At 42.1% G+C, this 22,610-nt stretch overlaps 42 non-coding genes across 42 annotated transcripts; all 42 read right to left on the bottom strand.

Annotated features, from left to right (window-relative positions):
- Positions 1 to 140: 140 nt before the first annotated feature.
- Positions 141 to 212, bottom strand: trnaq-cug (transfer RNA glutamine (anticodon CUG)). The gene has a single exon. It is a non-coding gene; the product is annotated as a tRNA-Gln (tRNA).
- A 159-nt stretch (positions 213 to 371) lies between these two features.
- On the bottom strand, positions 372 to 444 carry trnam-cau (transfer RNA methionine (anticodon CAU)). The gene has a single exon. It is a non-coding gene; the product is annotated as a tRNA-Met (tRNA).
- A 507-nt stretch (positions 445 to 951) lies between these two features.
- On the bottom strand, positions 952 to 1,023 carry trnaq-cug (transfer RNA glutamine (anticodon CUG)). Its single transcript has one exon. It is a non-coding gene; the product is annotated as a tRNA-Gln (tRNA).
- Positions 1,024 to 1,182: 159 nt separating this feature from the next.
- On the bottom strand, positions 1,183 to 1,255 carry trnam-cau (transfer RNA methionine (anticodon CAU)). The gene has a single exon. It is a non-coding gene; the product is annotated as a tRNA-Leu (tRNA).
- A 752-nt stretch (positions 1,256 to 2,007) lies between these two features.
- On the bottom strand, positions 2,008 to 2,080 carry trnam-cau (transfer RNA methionine (anticodon CAU)). Its single transcript has one exon. It is a non-coding gene; the product is annotated as a tRNA-Met (tRNA).
- Positions 2,081 to 2,593: 513 nt separating this feature from the next.
- trnaq-cug (transfer RNA glutamine (anticodon CUG)) lies at positions 2,594 to 2,665 on the bottom strand. The gene has a single exon. It is a non-coding gene; the product is annotated as a tRNA-Gln (tRNA).
- Positions 2,666 to 2,824: 159 nt separating this feature from the next.
- On the bottom strand, positions 2,825 to 2,897 carry trnam-cau (transfer RNA methionine (anticodon CAU)). The gene has a single exon. It is a non-coding gene; the product is annotated as a tRNA-Met (tRNA).
- A 507-nt stretch (positions 2,898 to 3,404) lies between these two features.
- trnaq-cug (transfer RNA glutamine (anticodon CUG)) lies at positions 3,405 to 3,476 on the bottom strand. The gene has a single exon. It is a non-coding gene; the product is annotated as a tRNA-Gln (tRNA).
- Positions 3,477 to 3,635: 159 nt separating this feature from the next.
- trnam-cau (transfer RNA methionine (anticodon CAU)) lies at positions 3,636 to 3,708 on the bottom strand. The gene has a single exon. It is a non-coding gene; the product is annotated as a tRNA-Met (tRNA).
- Positions 3,709 to 4,215: 507 nt separating this feature from the next.
- Positions 4,216 to 4,287, bottom strand: trnaq-cug (transfer RNA glutamine (anticodon CUG)). The gene has a single exon. It is a non-coding gene; the product is annotated as a tRNA-Gln (tRNA).
- Positions 4,288 to 4,446: 159 nt separating this feature from the next.
- trnam-cau (transfer RNA methionine (anticodon CAU)) lies at positions 4,447 to 4,519 on the bottom strand. Its single transcript has one exon. It is a non-coding gene; the product is annotated as a tRNA-Met (tRNA).
- A 731-nt stretch (positions 4,520 to 5,250) lies between these two features.
- Positions 5,251 to 5,323, bottom strand: trnam-cau (transfer RNA methionine (anticodon CAU)). Its single transcript has one exon. It is a non-coding gene; the product is annotated as a tRNA-Met (tRNA).
- A 507-nt stretch (positions 5,324 to 5,830) lies between these two features.
- Positions 5,831 to 5,902, bottom strand: trnaq-cug (transfer RNA glutamine (anticodon CUG)). Its single transcript has one exon. It is a non-coding gene; the product is annotated as a tRNA-Gln (tRNA).
- Positions 5,903 to 6,061: 159 nt separating this feature from the next.
- trnam-cau (transfer RNA methionine (anticodon CAU)) lies at positions 6,062 to 6,134 on the bottom strand. Its single transcript has one exon. It is a non-coding gene; the product is annotated as a tRNA-Thr (tRNA).
- Positions 6,135 to 6,865: 731 nt separating this feature from the next.
- On the bottom strand, positions 6,866 to 6,938 carry trnam-cau (transfer RNA methionine (anticodon CAU)). The gene has a single exon. It is a non-coding gene; the product is annotated as a tRNA-Met (tRNA).
- A 507-nt stretch (positions 6,939 to 7,445) lies between these two features.
- trnaq-cug (transfer RNA glutamine (anticodon CUG)) lies at positions 7,446 to 7,517 on the bottom strand. The gene has a single exon. It is a non-coding gene; the product is annotated as a tRNA-Gln (tRNA).
- A 159-nt stretch (positions 7,518 to 7,676) lies between these two features.
- On the bottom strand, positions 7,677 to 7,749 carry trnam-cau (transfer RNA methionine (anticodon CAU)). The gene has a single exon. It is a non-coding gene; the product is annotated as a tRNA-Met (tRNA).
- Positions 7,750 to 8,256: 507 nt separating this feature from the next.
- Positions 8,257 to 8,328, bottom strand: trnaq-cug (transfer RNA glutamine (anticodon CUG)). The gene has a single exon. It is a non-coding gene; the product is annotated as a tRNA-Gln (tRNA).
- Positions 8,329 to 8,487: 159 nt separating this feature from the next.
- Positions 8,488 to 8,560, bottom strand: trnam-cau (transfer RNA methionine (anticodon CAU)). The gene has a single exon. It is a non-coding gene; the product is annotated as a tRNA-Met (tRNA).
- Positions 8,561 to 9,291: 731 nt separating this feature from the next.
- On the bottom strand, positions 9,292 to 9,364 carry trnam-cau (transfer RNA methionine (anticodon CAU)). The gene has a single exon. It is a non-coding gene; the product is annotated as a tRNA-Met (tRNA).
- A 507-nt stretch (positions 9,365 to 9,871) lies between these two features.
- Positions 9,872 to 9,943, bottom strand: trnaq-cug (transfer RNA glutamine (anticodon CUG)). The gene has a single exon. It is a non-coding gene; the product is annotated as a tRNA-Gln (tRNA).
- A 159-nt stretch (positions 9,944 to 10,102) lies between these two features.
- Positions 10,103 to 10,175, bottom strand: trnam-cau (transfer RNA methionine (anticodon CAU)). The gene has a single exon. It is a non-coding gene; the product is annotated as a tRNA-Met (tRNA).
- A 507-nt stretch (positions 10,176 to 10,682) lies between these two features.
- trnaq-cug (transfer RNA glutamine (anticodon CUG)) lies at positions 10,683 to 10,754 on the bottom strand. Its single transcript has one exon. It is a non-coding gene; the product is annotated as a tRNA-Gln (tRNA).
- Positions 10,755 to 10,913: 159 nt separating this feature from the next.
- On the bottom strand, positions 10,914 to 10,986 carry trnam-cau (transfer RNA methionine (anticodon CAU)). Its single transcript has one exon. It is a non-coding gene; the product is annotated as a tRNA-Met (tRNA).
- A 731-nt stretch (positions 10,987 to 11,717) lies between these two features.
- trnam-cau (transfer RNA methionine (anticodon CAU)) lies at positions 11,718 to 11,790 on the bottom strand. Its single transcript has one exon. It is a non-coding gene; the product is annotated as a tRNA-Met (tRNA).
- Positions 11,791 to 12,297: 507 nt separating this feature from the next.
- trnaq-cug (transfer RNA glutamine (anticodon CUG)) lies at positions 12,298 to 12,369 on the bottom strand. The gene has a single exon. It is a non-coding gene; the product is annotated as a tRNA-Gln (tRNA).
- Positions 12,370 to 12,528: 159 nt separating this feature from the next.
- Positions 12,529 to 12,601, bottom strand: trnam-cau (transfer RNA methionine (anticodon CAU)). Its single transcript has one exon. It is a non-coding gene; the product is annotated as a tRNA-Met (tRNA).
- Positions 12,602 to 13,332: 731 nt separating this feature from the next.
- On the bottom strand, positions 13,333 to 13,405 carry trnam-cau (transfer RNA methionine (anticodon CAU)). Its single transcript has one exon. It is a non-coding gene; the product is annotated as a tRNA-Met (tRNA).
- A 507-nt stretch (positions 13,406 to 13,912) lies between these two features.
- trnaq-cug (transfer RNA glutamine (anticodon CUG)) lies at positions 13,913 to 13,984 on the bottom strand. The gene has a single exon. It is a non-coding gene; the product is annotated as a tRNA-Gln (tRNA).
- Positions 13,985 to 14,143: 159 nt separating this feature from the next.
- Positions 14,144 to 14,216, bottom strand: trnam-cau (transfer RNA methionine (anticodon CAU)). The gene has a single exon. It is a non-coding gene; the product is annotated as a tRNA-Met (tRNA).
- A 507-nt stretch (positions 14,217 to 14,723) lies between these two features.
- Positions 14,724 to 14,795, bottom strand: trnaq-cug (transfer RNA glutamine (anticodon CUG)). Its single transcript has one exon. It is a non-coding gene; the product is annotated as a tRNA-Gln (tRNA).
- Positions 14,796 to 14,954: 159 nt separating this feature from the next.
- On the bottom strand, positions 14,955 to 15,027 carry trnam-cau (transfer RNA methionine (anticodon CAU)). The gene has a single exon. It is a non-coding gene; the product is annotated as a tRNA-Met (tRNA).
- A 507-nt stretch (positions 15,028 to 15,534) lies between these two features.
- On the bottom strand, positions 15,535 to 15,606 carry trnaq-cug (transfer RNA glutamine (anticodon CUG)). The gene has a single exon. It is a non-coding gene; the product is annotated as a tRNA-Gln (tRNA).
- Positions 15,607 to 15,765: 159 nt separating this feature from the next.
- On the bottom strand, positions 15,766 to 15,838 carry trnam-cau (transfer RNA methionine (anticodon CAU)). Its single transcript has one exon. It is a non-coding gene; the product is annotated as a tRNA-Leu (tRNA).
- A 752-nt stretch (positions 15,839 to 16,590) lies between these two features.
- trnam-cau (transfer RNA methionine (anticodon CAU)) lies at positions 16,591 to 16,663 on the bottom strand. Its single transcript has one exon. It is a non-coding gene; the product is annotated as a tRNA-Met (tRNA).
- A 513-nt stretch (positions 16,664 to 17,176) lies between these two features.
- trnaq-cug (transfer RNA glutamine (anticodon CUG)) lies at positions 17,177 to 17,248 on the bottom strand. Its single transcript has one exon. It is a non-coding gene; the product is annotated as a tRNA-Gln (tRNA).
- Positions 17,249 to 17,407: 159 nt separating this feature from the next.
- Positions 17,408 to 17,480, bottom strand: trnam-cau (transfer RNA methionine (anticodon CAU)). The gene has a single exon. It is a non-coding gene; the product is annotated as a tRNA-Met (tRNA).
- Positions 17,481 to 17,993: 513 nt separating this feature from the next.
- trnaq-cug (transfer RNA glutamine (anticodon CUG)) lies at positions 17,994 to 18,065 on the bottom strand. The gene has a single exon. It is a non-coding gene; the product is annotated as a tRNA-Gln (tRNA).
- A 159-nt stretch (positions 18,066 to 18,224) lies between these two features.
- trnam-cau (transfer RNA methionine (anticodon CAU)) lies at positions 18,225 to 18,297 on the bottom strand. Its single transcript has one exon. It is a non-coding gene; the product is annotated as a tRNA-Met (tRNA).
- A 513-nt stretch (positions 18,298 to 18,810) lies between these two features.
- trnaq-cug (transfer RNA glutamine (anticodon CUG)) lies at positions 18,811 to 18,882 on the bottom strand. Its single transcript has one exon. It is a non-coding gene; the product is annotated as a tRNA-Gln (tRNA).
- Positions 18,883 to 19,041: 159 nt separating this feature from the next.
- Positions 19,042 to 19,114, bottom strand: trnam-cau (transfer RNA methionine (anticodon CAU)). The gene has a single exon. It is a non-coding gene; the product is annotated as a tRNA-Met (tRNA).
- A 731-nt stretch (positions 19,115 to 19,845) lies between these two features.
- trnam-cau (transfer RNA methionine (anticodon CAU)) lies at positions 19,846 to 19,918 on the bottom strand. The gene has a single exon. It is a non-coding gene; the product is annotated as a tRNA-Met (tRNA).
- Positions 19,919 to 22,610: the final 2,692 nt, after the last annotated feature.

Raw genomic sequence — 22,610 nt, 5'->3', positions numbered from 1 at the left:
ATTTAACACCCGAGGGTTCCCAGAATCTTTGAGTTTTCTCCATGGGAAGTCTCCAACCTTAAACGCAGCAAATTGGCCCTGCAGGTAAGAATTCTAACCAAAGACTCAAGATTGCACCACTACAAAAAGCCAAACAATTAAGGTTCCACCGAGACTTGAACTCGGATTACTGGATTCAGAGTCCAGAGTGCTAACCATTACACCATGGAACCCCAGGCAGACAAATAAACTGCCCACCTCACCTGGTCTGCGTGAGGTGCCAGATCTCCAGCATCAAATCTATTGGACTGTTTCATTGCTGACAGAAGGAAACTTACGTAGCATTTGTGTGTGCAGGCATAACAAAATTGAGGAAAGAACGTTAAAATCACTGCCCCGTGTGAGGGTCGAACTCACGGCCTTCAGATTATGAGACTGACGCGCTGCCTACTGCGCCAACGAGGCCCGAAAAGGACTTTATGTACACATTTCAAGTGTATGAGCTCAATTTGTTTCAATTACAATAAAGTCAAGATCAGCAAGGTGTAATAAGATTCATAGACAGATATCTCAAATGGCTTTTCCCTGGACTTGACACCTCAAACATTAAAGATGAACGCCCTATTGGTGTTACAGGGACTAATATATCTGGCTTCAATGTTTTTATGTGTCAATTGATCACCTTTTGTCTTGTTTTCGATTGCCTTTTCTCTTTTATCTCAAATGTGTTTCATAATGAAACGTTTTTGGATTGGCCGTTTTTCTGTATTTGGTCAACTAAATCATTTTAATGAAGTTGTGCCATGCCGAGTGGAAAGATTCTGTTACCTCAATTTAACACCCGAGGGTTCCCAGAATCTTTGAGTTTTCTCCATGGGAAGTCTCCAACCTTAAACGCAGCAAATTGGCCCTGCAGGTAAGAATTCTAACCAAAGACTCAAGATTGCACCACTACAAAAAGCCAAACAATTAAGGTTCCACCGAGACTTGAACTCGGATTACTGGGTTCAGAGTCCAGAGTGCTAACCATTACACCATGGAACCCCAGGTAAACAAATCAACTGCCCACCTCACCTGGTCTGCGTGAGGTGCCAGATGTCCAGCATCAAATCTATTGGACTGTTTCATTGCTGACAGAAGGAAACTTACGTAGCATTTGTGTGTGCAGGCATAACAAAATTGAGGAAAGAGCGTTAAAATCACTGCCCCGTGTGAGGGTCGAACTCACGGCCTTCAGATTTTGAGACTGACGCGCTGCCTACTGCGCCAACGAGGCCCGAAAAGGACTTTATGTACACATTTCAAGTGTATGAGCTCAATTTGTTTCAATTACAATAAAGTCAAGAGCAGCAAGGTGTAATAAGATTCATAGACAGATATCTCAAATGGCTTTTCCCTGGACTTGACACCTCAAACATTAAAGATGAACGCCCTATTGGTGTTACAGGGACTAATATATCTGGCTTCAATGTTTTTATGTGTCAATTGATCACCTTTTGTCTTGTTTTCGATTGCCTTTTCTCTTTTATCTCAAATGTGTTTCATAATGAAACGTTTTTGGATTGGCCGTTTTTCTGTATTTGGTCAACTAAATCATTTGAATGAAGTTGTGCCATGCCGAGTGGAAAGATTCTGTTACCTCAATTTAACATTAACACCCGAGGGTTCCCAGAATCTCTGAGTTTTCTCCATGGCAAGTCTCCAACCTTAAACGCAGCAAATTGGCCCTGCAGGTAAGAATTCTAACCAGGTAAGAATTCTAACCAAAGACTCAAGATTGCACCACTACAAACTGCTAAACGATTAAGGTTCCACCGAGACTTGAACTGGATTCAGAGTCCAGAGTGCTAACCATTACACCATGGAACCCCAGGTAGACAAATAAACTGCCCACCTCACCTGGTCTGCGTGAGGTGCCAGATCTCCAGCATCAAATCTATTGGACTGTTTCATTGCTGACAAAAGGAAACTTACGTAGCATTTGTGTGTGCAGGCATAACAAAATTGAGGAAAGACCGTTAAAATCACTGCCCCGTGTGAGGGTCGAACTCACGGCCTTCAGATTATGAGACTGACGCGCTGCCTACTGCGCCAACGAGGCCCGAAAAGGACTTTATGTACACATTTCAAGTGTATGAGCTCAATTTGTTTCAATTACAATAAAGTCAAGATCAGCAAGGTGTAATAAGATTCATAGACAGATATCTCAAATGGCTTTTCCCAGGACTTGACACCTCAAACATTACAGATGAACGCCCTATTGGTGTTACAGGGACTAATATATCTAGCTTCAATGTTTTTATGTGTCAATTGATCACCTTTTGTCTTGTTTTCGATTGCCTTTTCTCTTTTATCTCAAATGTGTTTCATAATGAAACTTTTTTGGATTGGCCGTTTTTCTGTATTTGGTCAACTAAATCATTTGAATGAAGTTGTGCCATGCCGAGTGGAAAGATTCTGTTACCTCAATTTAACATTAACACCCGAGGGTTCCCAGAATCTCTGAGTTTTCTCCATGGGAAGTCTCCAACCTTAAACGCAGCAAATTGGCCCTGCAGGTAAGAATTCTAACCAAAGACTCAAGATTGCACCACTACAAAAAGCCAAACAATTAAGGTTCCACCGAGACTTGAACTCGGATTACTGGATTCAGAGTCCAGAGTGCTAACCATTACACCATGGAACCCCAGGTAGACAAATAAACTGCCCACCTCACCTGGTCTGCGTGAGGTGCCAGATCTCCAGCATCAAATCTATTGGACTGTTTCATTGCTGACAGAAGGAAACTTACGTAGCATTTGTGTGTGCAGGCATAACAAAATTGAGGAAAGAGCGTTAAAATCACTGCCCCCTGTGAGGGTCGAACTCACGGCCTTCAGATTATGAGACTGACGCGCTGCCTACTGCGCCAACGAGGCCCGAAAAGGACTTTATGTACACATTTCAAGTGTATGAGCTCAATTTGTTTCAATTACAATAAAGTCAAGAGCAGCAAGGTGTAATAAGATTCATAGACAGATATCTCAAATGGCTTTTCCCTGGACTTGACACCTCAAACATTACAGATGAACGCCCTATTGGTGTTACAGAGACTAATATATCTGGCTTCAATGTTTTTATGTGTCAATTGATCACCTTTTGTCTTGTTTTCGATTGCCTTTTCTCTTTTATCTCAAATGTGTTTCATAATTAAACGTTTTTGGAATGACCGTTTTTCTGTATTTGGTCAACTAAATCATTTGAATGAAGTTGTGCCATGCCGAGTGGAAAGATTCTGTTTCCTCAATTTAACACCCGAGGGTTCCCAGAATCTCTGAGTTTTCTCCATGGCAAGTCCCCAACCTTAAACGCAGCAAATTGGCCGTGCAGGTAAGAATTCTAACCAAAGACTCAAGATTGCACCACTACAAACAGCTAAACGATTAAGGTTCCACCGAGACTTGAACTCGGATTACTGGATTCAGAGTCCAGAGTGCTAACCATTACACCATGGAACCCCAGGTAGACAAATAAACTGCCCACCTCACCTGGTCTGCGTGAGGTGCCAGATCTCCAGCATCAAATCTATTGGACTGTTTCATTGCTGACAGAAGGAAACTTACGTAGCATTTGTGTGTGCAGGCATAACAAAATTGAGGAAAGAGCGTTAAAATCACTGCCCCGTGTGAGGGTCGAACTCACGGCCTTCAGATTATGAGACTGACGCGCTGCCTACTGCGCCAACGAGGCCCGAAAAGGACTTTATGTACACATTTCAAGTGTATGAGCTCAATTTGTTTCAATTACAATAAAGTCAAGATCAGCAAGGTGTAATAAGATTCATAGACAGATATCTCAAATGGCTTTTCCCTGGACTTGACACCTCAAACATTACAGATGAACGCCCTATTGGTGTTACAGAGACTAATATATCTGGCTTCAATGTTTTTATGTGTCAATTGATAACCTTTTGTCTTGTTTTCGATTGCCTTTTCTCTTTTATCTCAAATGTCTTTCATAATTAAACGTTTTTGGAATGACCGTTTTTCTGTATTTGGTCAACTAAATCATTTGAATGAAGTTGTGCCATGCCGAGTGGAAAGATTCTGTTTCCTCAATTTAACACCCGAGGGTTCCCAGAATCTCTGAGTTTTCTCCATGGCAAGTCCCCAACCTTAAACGCAGCAAATTGGCACTGCAGGTAAGAATTCTAACCAAAGACTCAAGATTGCACCACTACAAACAGCTAAACGATTAAGGTTCCACCGAGACTTGAACTCAGATTACTGGATTCAGAGTCCAGAGTGCTAACCATTACACCATGGAACCCGAGGTAGACAAATAAACTGCCCACCTCACCTGGTCTGCGTGAGGTGCCAGATCTCCAGCATCAAATCTATTGGACTGTTTCATTGCTGACAGAAGGAAACTTACGTAGCATTTGTGTGTGCAGGCATAACAAAATTGAGGAAAGAGCGTTAAAATCACTGCCCCGTGTGAGGGTCGAACTCACGGCCTTCAGATTATGAGACTGACGCGCTGCCTACTGCGCCAACGAGGCCCGAAAAGGACTTTATGTACACATTTCAAGTGTATGAGCTCAATTTGTTTCAATTACAATAAAGTCAAGATCAGCAAGGTGTAATAAGATTCATAGACAGATATCTCAAATGGCTTTTCCCTGGACTTGACACCTCAAACATTAAAGATGAACGCCCTATTGGTGTTACAGGGACTAATATATCTGGCTTCAATGTTTTTATGTGTCAATTGATCACCTTTTGTCTTGTTTTCGATTGCCTTTTCTCTTTTATCTCAAATGTGTTTCATTATGAAATGTTTTTGGATTGGCCGTTTTTCTGTATTTGGTCAACTAAATCATTTGAATGAAGTTGTGCCATGCCGAGTGGAAAGATTCTGTTACCTCAATTTAACACCCGAGGGTTCCCAGAATCTCTGAGTTTTCTCCATGGCAAGTCTCCAACCTTAAACGCAGCAAATTGGCCCTGCAGGTAAGAATTCTAACCAAAGACTCAAGATTGCACCACTACAAACTGCTAAACGATTAAGGTTCCACCGAGACTTGAACTCGGATTACTGGATTCAGAGTGCTAACCATTACACCATGGAACCCCAGGTAGACAAATCAACTGCCCACCTCACCTGGTCTGCGTGAGGTGCCAGATGTCCAGCATCAAATCTATTGGACTGTTTCATTGCTGACAGAAGGAAACTTACGTAGCATTTGTGTGTGCAGGCATAACAAAATTGAGGAAAGAGCGTTAAAATCACTGCCCCGTGTGAGGGTCGAACTCACGGCCTTCAGATTATGAGACTGACGCGCTGCCTACTGCGCCAACGAGGCCCGAAAAGGACTTTATGTACACATTTCAAGTGTATGAGCTCAATTTGTTTCAATTACAATAAAGTCAAGATCAGCAAGGTGTAATAAGATTCATAGACAGATATCTCAAATGGCTTTTCCCTGGACTTGACACCTCAAACATTAAAGATGAACGCCCTATTGGTGTTACAGGGACTAATATATCTGGCTTCAATGTTTTTATGTGTCAATTGATCACCTTTTGTCTTGTTTTCGATTGCCTTTTCTCTTTTATCTCAAATGTGTTTCATTATGAAATGTTTTTGGATTGGCCGTTTTTCTGTATTTGGTCAACTAAATCATTTGAATGAAGTTGTGCCATGCCGAGTGGAAAGATTCTGTTACCTCAATTTATCACCCGAGGGTTCCCAGAATCTCTGAGTTTTCTCCATGGCAAGTCTCCAACCTTAAACGCAGCAAATTGGCCCTGCAGGTAAGAATTCTAACCAAAGACTCAAGATTGCACCACTACAAACTGCTAAACGATTAAGGTTCCACCGAGACTTGAACTCGGATTACTGGATTCAGAGTCCAGAGTGCTAACCATTACACCATGGAACCCCAGGTAGACAAATCAACTGCCCACCTCACCTGGTCTGCGTGAGGTGCCAGATGTCCAGCATCAAATCTATTGGACTGTTTCATTGCTGACAGAAGGAAACTTACGTAGCATTTGTGTGTGCAGGCATAACAGAATTGAGGAAAGAGCGTTAAAATCACTGCCCCGTGTGAGGGTCGAACTCACGGCCTTCAGATTACGAGACTGACGCGCTGCCTACTGCGCCAACGAGGCCCGAAAAGGACTTTATGTACACATTTCAAGTGTATGAGCTCAATTTGTTTCAATTACAATAAAGTCAAGATCAGCAAGGTGTAATAAGATTCATAGACAGATATCTCAAATGGCTTTTCCCTGGACTTGACACCTCAAACATTAAAGATGAACGCCCTATTGGTGTTACAGGGACTAATATATCTGGCTTCAATGTTTTTATGTGTCAATTGATCACCTTTTGTCTTGTTTTCGATTGCCTTTTCTCTTTTATCTCAAATGTGTTTCTTTATGAAATGTTTTTGGATTGGCCGTTTTTCTGTATTTGGTCAACTAAATAATTTGAATGAAGTTGTGCCATGCCGAGTGGAAAGATTCTGTTACCTCAATTTATCACCCGAGGGTTCCCAGAATCTCTGAGTTTTCTCCATGGCAAGTCTCCAACCTTAAACGCAGCAAATTGGCCCTGCAGGTAAGAATTCTAACCAAAGACTCAAGATTGCACCACTACAAACTGCTAAACGATTAAGGTTCCACCGAGACTTGAACTCGGATTACTGGATTCACAGTGCTAACCATTACACCATGGAACCCCAGGTAGACAAATCAACTGCCCACCTCACCTGGTCTGCGTGAGGTGCCAGATGTCCAGCATCAAATCTATTGGACTGTTTCATTGCTGACAGAAGGAAACTTACGTAGCATTTGTGTGTGCAGGCATAACAAAATTGAGGAAAGAGCGTTAAAATCACTGCCCCGTGTGAGGGTCGAACTCACAGCCTTCAGATTATGAGACTGACGCGCTGCCTACTGCGCCAACGAGGCCCGAAAAGGACTTTATGTACACATTTCAAGTGTATGAGCTCAATTTGTTTCAATTACAATAAAGTCAAGATCAGCAAGGTGTAATAAGATTCATAGACAGATATCTCAAATGGCTTTTCCCAGGACTTGACACCTCAAACATTACAGATGAACGCCCTATTGGTGTTACAGGGACTAATATATCTAGCTTCAATGTTTTTATGTGTCAATTGATCACCTTTTGTCTTGTTTTCGATTGCCTTTTCTCTTTTATCTCAAATGTGTTTCATAATGAAACGTTTTTGGATTGGCCGTTTTTCTGTATTTGGTCAACTAAATCATTTGAATGAAGTTGTGCCATGCCGAGTGGAAAGATTCTGTTACCTCAATTTAACACCCGAGGGTTCCCAGAATCTTTGAGTTTTCTCCATGGGAAGTCTCCAACCTTAAACGCAGCAAATTGGCCCTGCAGGTAAGAATTCTAACCAAAGACTCAAGATTGCACCACTACAAAAAGCCAAACAATTAAGGTTCCACCGAGACTTGAACTCGGATTACTGGATTCAGAGTCCAGAGTGCTAACCATTACACCATGGAACCCCAGGCAGACAAATAAACTGCCCACCTCACCTGGTCTGCGTGAGGTGCCAGATCTCCAGCATCAAATCTATTGGACTGTTTCATTGCTGACAGAAGGAAACTTACGTAGCATTTGTGTGTGCAGGCATAACAAAATTGAGGAAAGAACGTTAAAATCACTGCCCCGTGTGAGGGTCGAACTCACGGCCTTCAGATTATGAGACTGACGCGCTGCCTACTGCGCCAACGAGGCCCGAAAAGGACTTTATGTACACATTTCAAGTGTATGAGCTCAATTTGTTTCAATTACAATAAAGTCAAGATCAGCAAGGTGTAATAAGATTCATAGACAGATATCTCAAATGGCTTTTCCCTGGACTTGACACCTCAAACATTAAAGATGAACGCCCTATTGGTGTTACAGGGACTAATATATCTGGCTTCAATGTTTTTATGTGTCAATTGATCACCTTTTGTCTTGTTTTCGATTGCCTTTTCTCTTTTATCTCAAATGTGTTTCATAATGAAACGTTTTTGGATTGGCCGTTTTTCTGTATTTGGTCAACTAAATCATTTGAATGAAGTTGTGCCATGCCGAGTGGAAAGATTCTGTTACCTCAATTTAACACCCGAGGGTTCCCAGAATCTTTGAGTTTTCTCCATGGGAAGTCTCCAACCTTAAACGCAGCAAATTGGCCCTGCAGGTAAGAATTCTAACCAAAGACTCAAGATTGCACCACTACAAAAAGCCAAACAATTAAGGTTCCACCGAGACTTGAACTCGGATTACTGGATTCAGAGTCCAGAGTGCTAACCATTACACCATGGAACCCCAGGCAGACAAATAAACTGCCCACCTCACCTGGTCTGCGTGAGGTGCCAGATCTCCAGCATCAAATCTATTGGACTGTTTCATTGCTGACAGAAGGAAACTTACGTAGCATTTGTGTGTGCAGGCATAACAAAATTGAGGAAAGAACGTTAAAATCACTGCCCCGTGTGAGGGTCGAACTCACGGCCTTCAGATTATGAGACTGACGCGCTGCCTACTGCGCCAACGAGGCCCGAAAAGGACTTTATGTACACATTTCAAGTGTATGAGCTCAATTTGTTTCAATTACAATAAAGTCAAGATCAGCAAGGTGTAATAAGATTCATAGACAGATATCTCAAATGGCTTTTCCCTGGACTTGACACCTCAAACATTAAAGATGAACGCCCTATTGGTGTTACAGGGACTAATATATCTGGCTTCAATGTTTTTATGTGTCAATTGATCACCTTTTGTCTTGTTTTCGATTGCCTTTTCTCTTTTATCTCAAATGTGTTTCATTATGAAATGTTTTTGGATTGGCCGTTTTTCTGTATTTGGTCAACTAAATAATTTGAATGAAGTTGTGCCATGCCGAGTGGAAAGATTCTGTTACCTCAATTTATCACCCGAGGGTTCCCAGAATCTCTGAGTTTTCTCCATGGCAAGTCTCCAACCTTAAACGCAGCAAATTGGCCCTGCAGGTAAGAATTCTAACCAAAGACTCAAGATTGCACCACTACAAACTGCTAAACGATTAAGGTTCCACCGAGACTTGAACTCGGATTACTGGATTCAGAGTGCTAACCATTACACCATGGAACCCCAGGTAGACAAATCAACTGCCCACCTCACCTGGTCTGCGTGAGGTGCCAGATGTCCAGCATCAAATCTATTGGACTGTTTCATTGCTGACAGAAGGAAACTTACGTAGCATTTGTGTGTGCAGGCATAACAAAATTGAGGAAAGAGCGTTAAAATCACTGCCCCGTGTGAGGGTCGAACTCACGGCCTTCAGATTATGAGACTGACGCGCTGCCTACTGCGCCAACGAGGCCCGAAAAGGACTTTATGTACACATTTCAAGTGTATGAGCTCAATTTGTTTCAATTACAATAAAGTCAAGATCAGCAAGGTGTAATAAGATTCATAGACAGATATCTCAAATGGCTTTTCCCAGGACTTGACACCTCAAACATTACAGATGAACGCCCTATTGGTGTTACAGGGACTAATATATCTAGCTTCAATGTTTTTATGTGTCAATTGATCACCTTTTGTCTTGTTTTCGATTGCCTTTTCTCTTTTATCTCAAATGTGTTTCATAATGAAACGTTTTTGGATTGGCCGTTTTTCTGTATTTGGTCAACTAAATCATTTGAATGAAGTTGTGCCATGCCGAGTGGAAAGATTCTGTTACCTCAATTTAACACCCGAGGGTTCCCAGAATCTTTGAGTTTTCTCCATGGGAAGTCTCCAACCTTAAACGCAGCAAATTGGCCCTGCAGGTAAGAATTCTAACCAAAGACTCAAGATTGCACCACTACAAAAAGCCAAACAATTAAGGTTCCACCGAGACTTGAACTCGGATTACTGGATTCAGAGTCCAGAGTGCTAACCATTACACCATGGAACCCCAGGTAGACAAATAAACTGCCCACCTCACCTGGTCTGCGTGAGGTGCCAGATCTCCAGCATCAAATCTATTGGACTGTTTCATTGCTGACAGAAGGAAACTTACGTAGCATTTGTGTGTGCAGGCATAACAAAATTGAGGAAAGAACGTTAAAATCACTGCCCCGTGTGAGGGTCGAACTCACGGCCTTCAGATTATGAGACTGACGCGCTGCCTACTGCGCCAACGAGGCCCGAAAAGGACTTTATGTACACATTTCAAGTGTATGAGCTCAATTTGTTTCAATTACAATAAAGTCAAGATCAGCAAGGTGTAATAAGATTCATAGACAGATATCTCAAATGGCTTTTCCCTGGACTTGACACCTCAAACATTAAAGATGAACGCCCTATTGGTGTTACAGGGACTAATATATCTGGCTTCAATGTTTTTATGTGTCAATTGATCACCTTTTGTCTTGTTTTCGATTGCCTTTTCTCTTTTATCTCAAATGTGTTTCATAATGAAACGTTTTTGGATTGGCCGTTTTTCTGTATTTGGTCAACTAAATCATTTTAATGAAGTTGTGCCATGCCGAGTGGAAAGATTCTGTTACCTCAATTTAACACCCGAGGGTTCCCAGAATCTTTGAGTTTTCTCCATGGGAAGTCTCCAACCTTAAACGCAGCAAATTGGCCCTGCAGGTAAGAATTCTAACCAAAGACTCAAGATTGCACCACTACAAAAAGCCAAACAATTAAGGTTCCACCGAGACTTGAACTCGGATTACTGGATTCAGAGTCCAGAGTGCTAACCATTACACCATGGAACCCCAGGTAGACAAATAAACTGCCCACCTCACCTGGTCTGCGTGAGGTGCCAGATCTCCAGCATCAAATCTATTGGACTGTTTCATTGCTGACAGAAGGAAACTTACGTAGCATTTGTGTGTGCAGGCATAACAAAATTGAGGAAAGAACGTTAAAATCACTGCCCCGTGTGAGGGTCGAACTCACGGCCTTCAGATTATGAGACTGACGCGCTGCCTACTGCGCCAACGAGGCCCGAAAAGGACTTTATGTACACATTTCAAGTGTATGAGCTCAATTTGTTTCAATTACAATAAAGTCAAGATCAGCAAGGTGTAATAAGATTCATAGACAGATATCTCAAATGGCTTTTCCCTGGACTTGACACCTCAAACATTAAAGATGAACGCCCTATTGGTGTTACAGGGACTAATATATCTGGCTTCAATGTTTTTATGTGTCAATTGATCACCTTTTGTCTTGTTTTCGATTGCCTTTTCTCTTTTATCTCAAATGTGTTTCTTTATGAAATGTTTTTGGATTGGCCGTTTTTCTGTATTTGGTCAACTAAATAATTTGAATGAAGTTGTGCCATGCCGAGTGGAAAGATTCTGTTACCTCAATTTATCACCCGAGGGTTCCCAGAATCTCTGAGTTTTCTCCATGGCAAGTCTCCAACCTTAAACGCAGCAAATTGGCCCTGCAGGTAAGAATTCTAACCAAAGACTCAAGATTGCACCACTACAAACTGCTAAACGATTAAGGTTCCACCGAGACTTGAACTCGGATTACTGGATTCACAGTGCTAACCATTACACCATGGAACCCCAGGTAGACAAATCAACTGCCCACCTCACCTGGTCTGCGTGAGGTGCCAGATGTCCAGCATCAAATCTATTGGACTGTTTCATTGCTGACAGAAGGAAACTTACGTAGCATTTGTGTGTGCAGGCATAACAAAATTGAGGAAAGAGCGTTAAAATCACTGCCCCGTGTGAGGGTCGAACTCACAGCCTTCAGATTATGAGACTGACGCGCTGCCTACTGCGCCAACGAGGCCCGAAAAGGACTTTATGTACACATTTCAAGTGTATGAGCTCAATTTGTTTCAATTACAATAAAGTCAAGATCAGCAAGGTGTAATAAGATTCATAGACAGATATCTCAAATGGCTTTTCCCAGGACTTGACACCTCAAACATTACAGATGAACGCCCTATTGGTGTTACAGGGACTAATATATCTAGCTTCAATGTTTTTATGTGTCAATTGATCACCTTTTGTCTTGTTTTCGATTGCCTTTTCTCTTTTATCTCAAATGTGTTTCATAATGAAACGTTTTTGGATTGGCCGTTTTTCTGTATTTGGTCAACTAAATCATTTGAATGAAGTTGTGCCATGCCGAGTGGAAAGATTCTGTTACCTCAATTTAACACCCGAGGGTTCCCAGAATCTTTGAGTTTTCTCCATGGGAAGTCTCCAACCTTAAACGCAGCAAATTGGCCCTGCAGGTAAGAATTCTAACCAAAGACTCAAGATTGCACCACTACAAAAAGCCAAACAATTAAGGTTCCACCGAGACTTGAACTCGGATTACTGGATTCAGAGTCCAGAGTGCTAACCATTACACCATGGAACCCCAGGCAGACAAATAAACTGCCCACCTCACCTGGTCTGCGTGAGGTGCCAGATCTCCAGCATCAAATCTATTGGACTGTTTCATTGCTGACAGAAGGAAACTTACGTAGCATTTGTGTGTGCAGGCATAACAAAATTGAGGAAAGAACGTTAAAATCACTGCCCCGTGTGAGGGTCGAACTCACGGCCTTCAGATTATGAGACTGACGCGCTGCCTACTGCGCCAACGAGGCCCGAAAAGGACTTTATGTACACATTTCAAGTGTATGAGCTCAATTTGTTTCAATTACAATAAAGTCAAGATCAGCAAGGTGTAATAAGATTCATAGACAGATATCTCAAATGGCTTTTCCCTGGACTTGACACCTCAAACATTAAAGATGAACGCCCTATTGGTGTTACAGGGACTAATATATCTGGCTTCAATGTTTTTATGTGTCAATTGATCACCTTTTGTCTTGTTTTCGATTGCCTTTTCTCTTTTATCTCAAATGTGTTTCATTATGAAATGTTTTTGGATTGGCCGTTTTTCTGTATTTGGTCAACTAAATAATTTGAATGAAGTTGTGCCATGCCGAGTGGAAAGATTCTGTTACCTCAATTTATCACCCGAGGGTTCCCAGAATCTCTGAGTTTTCTCCATGGCAAGTCTCCAACCTTAAACGCAGCAAATTGGCCCTGCAGGTAAGAATTCTAACCAAAGACTCAAGATTGCACCACTACAAACTGCTAAACGATTAAGGTTCCACCGAGACTTGAACTCGGATTACTGGATTCAGAGTGCTAACCATTACACCATGGAACCCCAGGTAGACAAATCAACTGCCCACCTCACCTGGTCTGCGTGAGGTGCCAGATGTCCAGCATCAAATCTATTGGACTGTTTCATTGCTGACAGAAGGAAACTTACGTAGCATTTGTGTGTGCAGGCATAACAAAATTGAGGAAAGAGCGTTAAAATCACTGCCCCGTGTGAGGGTCGAACTCACGGCCTTCAGATTATGAGACTGACGCGCTGCCTACTGCGCCAACGAGGCCCGAAAAGGACTTTATGTACACATTTCAAGTGTATGAGCTCAATTTGTTTCAATTACAATAAAGTCAAGATCAGCAAGGTGTAATAAGATTCATAGACAGATATCTCAAATGGCTTTTCCCAGGACTTGACACCTCAAACATTACAGATGAACGCCCTATTGGTGTTACAGGGACTAATATATCTAGCTTCAATGTTTTTATGTGTCAATTGATCACCTTTTGTCTTGTTTTCGATTGCCTTTTCTCTTTTATCTCAAATGTGTTTCATAATGAAACGTTTTTGGATTGGCCGTTTTTCTGTATTTGGTCAACTAAATCATTTGAATGAAGTTGTGCCATGCCGAGTGGAAAGATTCTGTTACCTCAATTTAACACCCGAGGGTTCCCAGAATCTTTGAGTTTTCTCCATGGGAAGTCTCCAACCTTAAACGCAGCAAATTGGCCCTGCAGGTAAGAATTCTAACCAAAGACTCAAGATTGCACCACTACAAAAAGCCAAACAATTAAGGTTCCACCGAGACTTGAACTCGGATTACTGGATTCAGAGTCCAGAGTGCTAACCATTACACCATGGAACCCCAGGTAGACAAATAAACTGCCCACCTCACCTGGTCTGCGTGAGGTGCCAGATCTCCAGCATCAAATCTATTGGACTGTTTCATTGCTGACAGAAGGAAACTTACGTAGCATTTGTGTGTGCAGGCATAACAAAATTGAGGAAAGAACGTTAAAATCACTGCCCCGTGTGAGGGTCGAACTCACGGCCTTCAGATTATGAGACTGACGCGCTGCCTACTGCGCCAACGAGGCCCGAAAAGGACTTTATGTACACATTTCAAGTGTATGAGCTCAATTTGTTTCAATTACAATAAAGTCAAGATCAGCAAGGTGTAATAAGATTCATAGACAGATATCTCAAATGGCTTTTCCCTGGACTTGACACCTCAAACATTAAAGATGAACGCCCTATTGGTGTTACAGGGACTAATATATCTGGCTTCAATGTTTTTATGTGTCAATTGATCACCTTTTGTCTTGTTTTCGATTGCCTTTTCTCTTTTATCTCAAATGTGTTTCATAATGAAACGTTTTTGGATTGGCCGTTTTTCTGTATTTGGTCAACTAAATCATTTTAATGAAGTTGTGCCATGCCGAGTGGAAAGATTCTGTTACCTCAATTTAACACCCGAGGGTTCCCAGAATCTTTGAGTTTTCTCCATGGGAAGTCTCCAACCTTAAACGCAGCAAATTGGCCCTGCAGGTAAGAATTCTAACCAAAGACTCAAGATTGCACCACTACAAAAAGCCAAACAATTAAGGTTCCACCGAGACTTGAACTCGGATTACTGGATTCAGAGTCCAGAGTGCTAACCATTACACCATGGAACCCCAGGTAGACAAATAAACTGCCCACCTCACCTGGTCTGCGTGAGGTGCCAGATCTCCAGCATCAAATCTATTGGACTGTTTCATTGCTGACAGAAGGAAACTTACGTAGCATTTGTGTGTGCAGGCATAACAAAATTGAGGAAAGAACGTTAAAATCACTGCCCCGTGTGAGGGTCGAACTCACGGCCTTCAGATTATGAGACTGACGCGCTGCCTACTGCGCCAACGAGGCCCGAAAAGGACTTTATGTACACATTTCAAGTGTATGAGCTCAATTTGTTTCAATTACAATAAAGTCAAGATCAGCAAGGTGTAATAAGATTCATAGACAGATATCTCAAATGGCTTTTCCCTGGACTTGACACCTCAAACATTAAAGATGAACGCCCTATTGGTGTTACAGGGACTAATATATCTGGCTTCAATGTTTTTATGTGTCAATTGATCACCTTTTGTCTTGTTTTCGATTGCCTTTTCTCTTTTATCTCAAATGTGTTTCATAATGAAACGTTTTTGGATTGGCCGTTTTTCTGTATTTGGTCAACTAAATCATTTTAATGAAGTTGTGCCATGCCGAGTGGAAAGATTCTGTTACCTCAATTTAACACCCGAGGGTTCCCAGAATCTTTGAGTTTTCTCCATGGGAAGTCTCCAACCTTAAACGCAGCAAATTGGCCCTGCAGGTAAGAATTCTAACCAAAGACTCAAGATTGCACCACTACAAAAAGCCAAACAATTAAGGTTCCACCGAGACTTGAACTCGGATTACTGGGTTCAGAGTCCAGAGTGCTAACCATTACACCATGGAACCCCAGGTAAACAAATCAACTGCCCACCTCACCTGGTCTGCGTGAGGTGCCAGATGTCCAGCATCAAATCTATTGGACTGTTTCATTGCTGACAGAAGGAAACTTACGTAGCATTTGTGTGTGCAGGCATAACAAAATTGAGGAAAGAGCGTTAAAATCACTGCCCCGTGTGAGGGTCGAACTCACGGCCTTCAGATTTTGAGACTGACGCGCTGCCTACTGCGCCAACGAGGCCCGAAAAGGACTTTATGTACACATTTCAAGTGTATGAGCTCAATTTGTTTCAATTACAATAAAGTCAAGAGCAGCAAGGTGTAATAAGATTCATAGACAGATATCTCAAATGGCTTTTCCCTGGACTTGACACCTCAAACATTAAAGATGAACGCCCTATTGGTGTTACAGGGACTAATATATCTGGCTTCAATGTTTTTATGTGTCAATTGATCACCTTTTGTCTTGTTTTCGATTGCCTTTTCTCTTTTATCTCAAATGTGTTTCATAATGAAACGTTTTTGGATTGGCCGTTTTTCTGTATTTGGTCAACTAAATCATTTGAATGAAGTTGTGCCATGCCGAGTGGAAAGATTCTGTTACCTCAATTTAACATTAACACCCGAGGGTTCCCAGAATCTCTGAGTTTTCTCCATGGCAAGTCTCCAACCTTAAACGCAGCAAATTGGCCCTGCAGGTAAGAATTCTAACCAGGTAAGAATTCTAACCAAAGACTCAAGATTGCACCACTACAAACTGCTAAACGATTAAGGTTCCACCGAGACTTGAACTGGATTCAGAGTCCAGAGTGCTAACCATTACACCATGGAACCCCAGGTAGACAAATAAACTGCCCACCTCACCTGGTCTGCGTGAGGTGCCAGATCTCCAGCATCAAATCTATTGGACTGTTTCATTGCTGACAAAAGGAAACTTACGTAGCATTTGTGTGTGCAGGCATAACAAAATTGAGGAAAGACCGTTAAAATCACTGCCCCGTGTGAGGGTCGAACTCACGGCCTTCAGATTATGAGACTGACGCGCTGCCTACTGCGCCAACGAGGCCCGAAAAGGACTTTATGTACACATTTCAAGTGTATGAGCTCAATTTGTTTCAATTACAATAAAGTCAAGATCAGCAAGGTGTAATAAGATTCATAGACAGATATCTCAAATGGCTTTTCCCAGGACTTGACACCTCAAACATTACAGATGAACGCCCTATTGGTGTTACAGGGACTAATATATCTAGCTTCAATGTTTTTATGTGTCAATTGATCACCTTTTGTCTTGTTTTCGATTGCCTTTTCTCTTTTATCTCAAATGTGTTTCATAATGAAACTTTTTTGGATTGGCCGTTTTTCTGTATTTGGTCAACTAAATCATTTGAATGAAGTTGTGCCATGCCGAGTGGAAAGATTCTGTTACCTCAATTTAACATTAACACCCGAGGGTTCCCAGAATCTCTGAGTTTTCTCCATGGCAAGTCTCCAACCTTAAACGCAGCAAATTGGCCCTGCAGGTAAGAATTCTAACCAAAGACTCAAGATTGCACCACTACAAACTGCTAAACGATTAAGGTTCCACCGAGACTTGAACTCGGATTACTGGATTCAGAGTCCAGAGTGCTAACCATTACACCATGGAACCCCAGGTAGACAAATCAACTGCCCACCTCACCTGGTCTGCGTGAGGTGCCAGATGTCCAGCAACAAATCTATTGGACTGTTTCATTGCTGACAGAAGGAAACTTACATAGCATTTGTGTGTGCAGGCATAACAAAATTGAGGAAAGAGCGTTAAAATCACTGCCCCGTGTGAGGGTCGAACTCACGGCCTTCAGATTATGAGACTGACGCGCTGCCTACTGCGCCAACGAGGCCCGAAAAGGACTTTATGTACACATTTCAAGTGTATGAGCTCAATTTGTTTCAATTACAATAAAGTCAAGATCAGCAAGGTGTAATAAGATTCATAGACAGATATCTCAAATGGCTTTTCCCAGGACTTGACACCTCAAACATTACAGATGAACGCCCTATTGGTGTTACAGGGACTAATATATCTAGCTTCAATGTTTTTATGTGTCAATTGATCACCTTTTGTCTTGTTTTCGATTGCCTTTTCTCTTTTATCTCAAATGTGTTTCATAATGAAACTTTTTTGGATTGGCCGTTTTTCTGTATTTGGTCAACTAAATCATTTGAATGAAGTTGTGCCATGCCGAGTGGAAAGATTCTGTTACCTCAATTTAACATTAACACCCGAGGGTTCCCAGAATCTCTGAGTTTTCTCCATGGCAAGTCTCCAACCTTAAACGCAGCAAATTGGCCCTGCAGGTAAGAATTCTAACCAAAGACTCAAGATTGCACCACTACAAACTGCTAAACGATTAAGGTTCCACCGAGACTTGAACTCGGATTACTGGATTCAGAGTCCAGAGTGCTAACCATTACACCATGGAACCCCAGGTAGACAAATCAACTGCCCACCTCACCTGGTCTGCGTGAGGTGCCAGATGTCCAGCAACAAATCTATTGGACTGTTTCATTGCTGACAGAAGGAAACTTACGTAGCATTTGTGTGTGCAGGCATAACAAAATTGAGGAAAGAGCGTTAAAATCACTGCCCCGTGTGAGGGTCGAACTCACGGCCTTCAGATTATGAGACTGACGCGCTGCCTACTGCGCCAACGAGGCCCGAAAAGGACTTTATGTACACATTTCAAGTGTATGAGCTCAATTTGTTTCAATTACAATAAAGTCAAGATCAGCAAGGTGTAATAAGATTCATAGACAGATATCTCAAATGGCTTTTCCCAGGACTTGACACCTCAAACATTACAGATGAACGCCCTATTGGTGTTACAGGGACTAATATATCTAGCTTCAATGTTTTTATGTGTCAATTGATCACCTTTTGTCTTGTTTTCGATTGCCTTTTCTCTTTTATCTCAAATGTGTTTCATAATGAAACGTTTTTGGATTGGCCGTTTTTCTGTATTTGGTCAACTAAATCATTTGAATGAAGTTGTGCCATGCCGAGTGGAAAGATTCTGTTACCTCAATTTAACATTAACACCCGAGGGTTCCCAGAATCTCTGAGTTTTCTCCATGGCAAGTCTCCAACCTTAAACGCAGCAAATTGGCCCTGCAGGTAAGAATTCTAACCAAAGACTCAAGATTGCACCACTACAAACTGCTAAACGATTAAGGTTCCACCGAGACTTTAACTCGGATTACTGGATTCAGAGTCCAGAGTGCTAACCATTACACCATGGAACCCCAGGTAGACAAATCAACTGCCCACCTCACCTGGTCTGCGTGAGGTGCCAGATGTCCAGCAACAAATCTATTGGACTGTTTCATTGCTGACAGAAGGAAACTTACGTAGCATTTGTGTGTGCAGGCATAACAAAATTGAGGAAAGAGCGTTAAAATCACTGCCCCGTGTGAGGGTCGAACTCACGGCCTTCAGATTATGAGACTGACTCGCTGCCTACTGCGCCAACGAGGCCCGAAAAGGACTTTATGTACACATTTCAAGTGTATGAGCTCAATTTGTTTCAATTAAAATAAAGTCAAGAGCAGCAAGGGGTAATAAGATTCATAGACAGATATCTCAAATGGCTTTTCCCAGGACTTGACACCTCAAACATTACAGGTGGACCCCCTATTGGTGTTACAGGGACTAATTTATCTAGCTTCAATGTTTTTATGTGTCAATTGATCACCTTTTGTCTTGTTTTCGATTGCCTTTTCTCTTTTATCTCAAATGTGTTTCATAATGAAACGTTTTTGGATTGGCCGTTTTTCTGTATTTGGTCAACTAAATCATTTGAATGAAGTTGTGCCATGCCGAGTGGAAAGATTCTGTTACCTCAATTTAACACCCGAGGGTTCCCAGAATCTCTGAGTTTTCTCCATGGGAAGTCTCCAACCTTAAACGCTGCAAATTGGCCCTGCAGGTAAGAATTCTAACCAAAGACTCAAGATTGCACCACTACAAACTGCTAAACGATTCCACGAGACTTGAACTCGGATTACTGGATTCAGAGTCCAGAGTGCTAACCATTACACCATGGAACCCCAGGTAGACACATCATCTGCCCACCTCACCTGGGCTGCGTGAGGTGCCAGATCTCCAGCATCAAATCTATTGGACTGTTTCATTGCTGACAAAAGGAAACTTACGTAGCATTTGTGTGTGCAGGCATAACAAAATTGAGGAAAGAACGTTAAAATCACTGCCCCGTGTGAGGGTCGAACTCACGGCCTTCAGATTATGAGACTGACGCGCTGCCTACTGCGCCAACGAGGCCCGAAAAGGACTTTATGTACACATTTCAAGTGTATGAGCTCAATTTGTTTCAATTACAATAAAGTTAAGAGCAGCAAGGGGTAATAAGATTCATAGACAGATATCTCAAATGGCTTTTCCCAGGACTTGACAGCTCAAACATTACAGGTGAACCCCCTATTGGTGTTACAGGGACTAACATATCTAGCTTCAATGTCTTTACATCTGGCAGGGCTGAAGTAGCCAAAATGCTTTTATACAACCCCCCTCCCCCCCTCCCCGCATTCCTTTACAGGTCAAGAGTGAAGAAATCAGCGCCAGCGCCTTCCTACAGCGGCGCATGGCTGTCCCGCTTTGAAGCAATGGATGAGACGCGCCTTCGTGAATAATAACAAATTCGCCTAGTAGGCCTACGTGGTAAAATGTCTTTTTTTATTGCCAACAGTCCATGAAATTAGCCAATAACATTAAACAAAAGGAGTACACATGTATTTATGAAATATTAGTTTTACATTTTTATTTTATTTTTACCCCCGGCCTGTATTTGGGGCCCGGCGTTTATTTGTCCGTATCGACCACTCCCGGCTACTATCTGAAGCCCGGCCACTAATTAAATCCCGGTCTTTATTTGAGGATTTACGGAAATCTGAAATGCTGGATAAATCTGTCACGGTTTGGTCTCCCTTCCTGTTTTAGTTTGAAGTTTCATGTTCCTTGTGGTCCTGGGTTAACTTCACTTCCTGCCTTGTCTTGTGATTGCTTGAGTGTTTCCACCTGTGTCCAATCACCTGCACCTCCCTTGTGTATTTAAGCCCTGTGTGCCAGTTGTTCTTTGTCGCGTCATTGTTTCCTGTCACATCACGTTGGAGCACGCTTCTGTTTTCGTGGAAATAAAGAACACTATTCGTAAGAACCCTGCGCCTGAGTCCTTTAAACCCCGTCGGCCTGCACCAGCGCCAAGCTTCGTGACAAAATCTTATCATTTATCTAACTGGCGGTGTACACAGCAACCATGTGCAATTCAATTAATGCTGGTTTTACAATCGCAAGTCACTAATGCTGTTAATTCTTTTCTCAATTTTTGTTGGAGTATTTACATTTTGTTATTAGAAATGTCTAAAAAACACAGCAACATCAATAACAATACAGGAGCATTAGAAAGTGACCCACATGAATGATCAAAATGTGACATGTTTTATCTGACTGTAACCACTAAAACAACCCAAAGAGAAGCACTTGACACAATCATCACCAGTGGCTTTAATCGAATTTATGAAATTTTGAGAGGGTCGCCCCGAAAATATGCCTTCTTCTTCCATGCTGTTGTTTCTCACTTGAAGTTGCCACAACAAGTAGCACAACCCGAATTGAACAGTTAATGCACAAGTTGTGAGAAACAATCAATCTGGAAATACTTTCTTGAAAAAATCTTTGAAAAGATGAACGTGCTTTTACAGAGGTGACATCATGCAGGCACACCCGGCAGAGGCATGACGAAAACGAGGCTCGCAGCTGAAACGATGATGGAACGATGATTTTTCTCTGAATTAGCAATCAAAAATACCAGTAAAATAAATACCCTATTTCCTTCACTTTGTTTATTGTCTTCATAGATATTTAATGGTACATGCTGGTTACTACTGTCTATTCCTTTAAGTAGTTGCACAAGATACATGCTCTCTTGAGTAGTGGCTGCTAGCGCCATATACTCCGCTTCGCAGGTGGATAATGCCACTGTTGGCTGTTTCCTACTCTTTAACGATATAAGTGGACCATTCTCAGTTAAGCTGAAACAGTATCCACTTGTGCTCCTCTTGTCATTTTTATCGGCTGCCCAGTCAGCATCACTGTATGCCTCCGGCTGTAGTAGGCTTTCCTCACATATTTGGTGAGGAGACCTTGATCCATAGTTAGGGCTGGGTATCGTTTGAATTTGAACGATTCCGATTCCGATTCCTTCTTTCGATTCCGGTTCCCAGCGATTCTCGATTCCGATTCTTTTAAGAGGCAGGGTCAAAAAAGTTTAAGATATTTTAAATGAGCTAGCTAACCAAGGGTCTTTCTGAAGGAAATAGTCTGACCGTCTCCATCAACGTTGGACCTTATCTCCCGCACTATAAATAAAATTTCCAAAGGCGATGAACTCTGGATTCAATTGAACCCTCTGCCTCTCCTTGTTACCCCAGCTTTCTTTGGGGATGGTGTTTGCACTGCTCTTACCCCTTGTTGCTGGTGACATTTGGCCCCCAAATTCGTCATCTGTCCTCTTGTTTGTGGAGTGTTGTTTTAAAGCCTTAAATTGGGCGATTTGAACATCCTTATCTTGGATTACAGACATCGTGATCTTATTGTTTTTTTCAACCAATGAACAAAAGTTAGTATTTGTTATGTGGAGGAGTGAACATGTGTCTCCGATACCGGCTCACACCCATCCATCACTAGGTAGCCCCCCCCTAAGGCATACTCTGCTTTATGGTCTATTTGACTGTAGATGGATCGTCCTTTTACTAAATGAACATCATGCTGTATTAAAGATTGATACCATAATTGCATGTTAACAATGTTTGTGGTGGCAGGCGTGGTTTTGGCTCGGCTGCAGAGGAGAAAGAGGGAGAGCGGCTCAGGGAACGGCGCCAGGTGGGAACAATTGTAATCAGGTAGAGGCTGATTGTGCCTGTGCTTAAAAACCCCAGTAGGAGAGAGACGTGCGAGC

This window comes from Pungitius pungitius, chromosome 6, assembly GCF_949316345.1.
Source record: "Pungitius pungitius chromosome 6, fPunPun2.1, whole genome shotgun sequence".
Taxonomy (NCBI): domain Eukaryota; kingdom Metazoa; phylum Chordata; class Actinopteri; order Perciformes; family Gasterosteidae; genus Pungitius; species Pungitius pungitius.
This window is presented reverse-complemented; position numbering and strand designations above follow the sequence as displayed.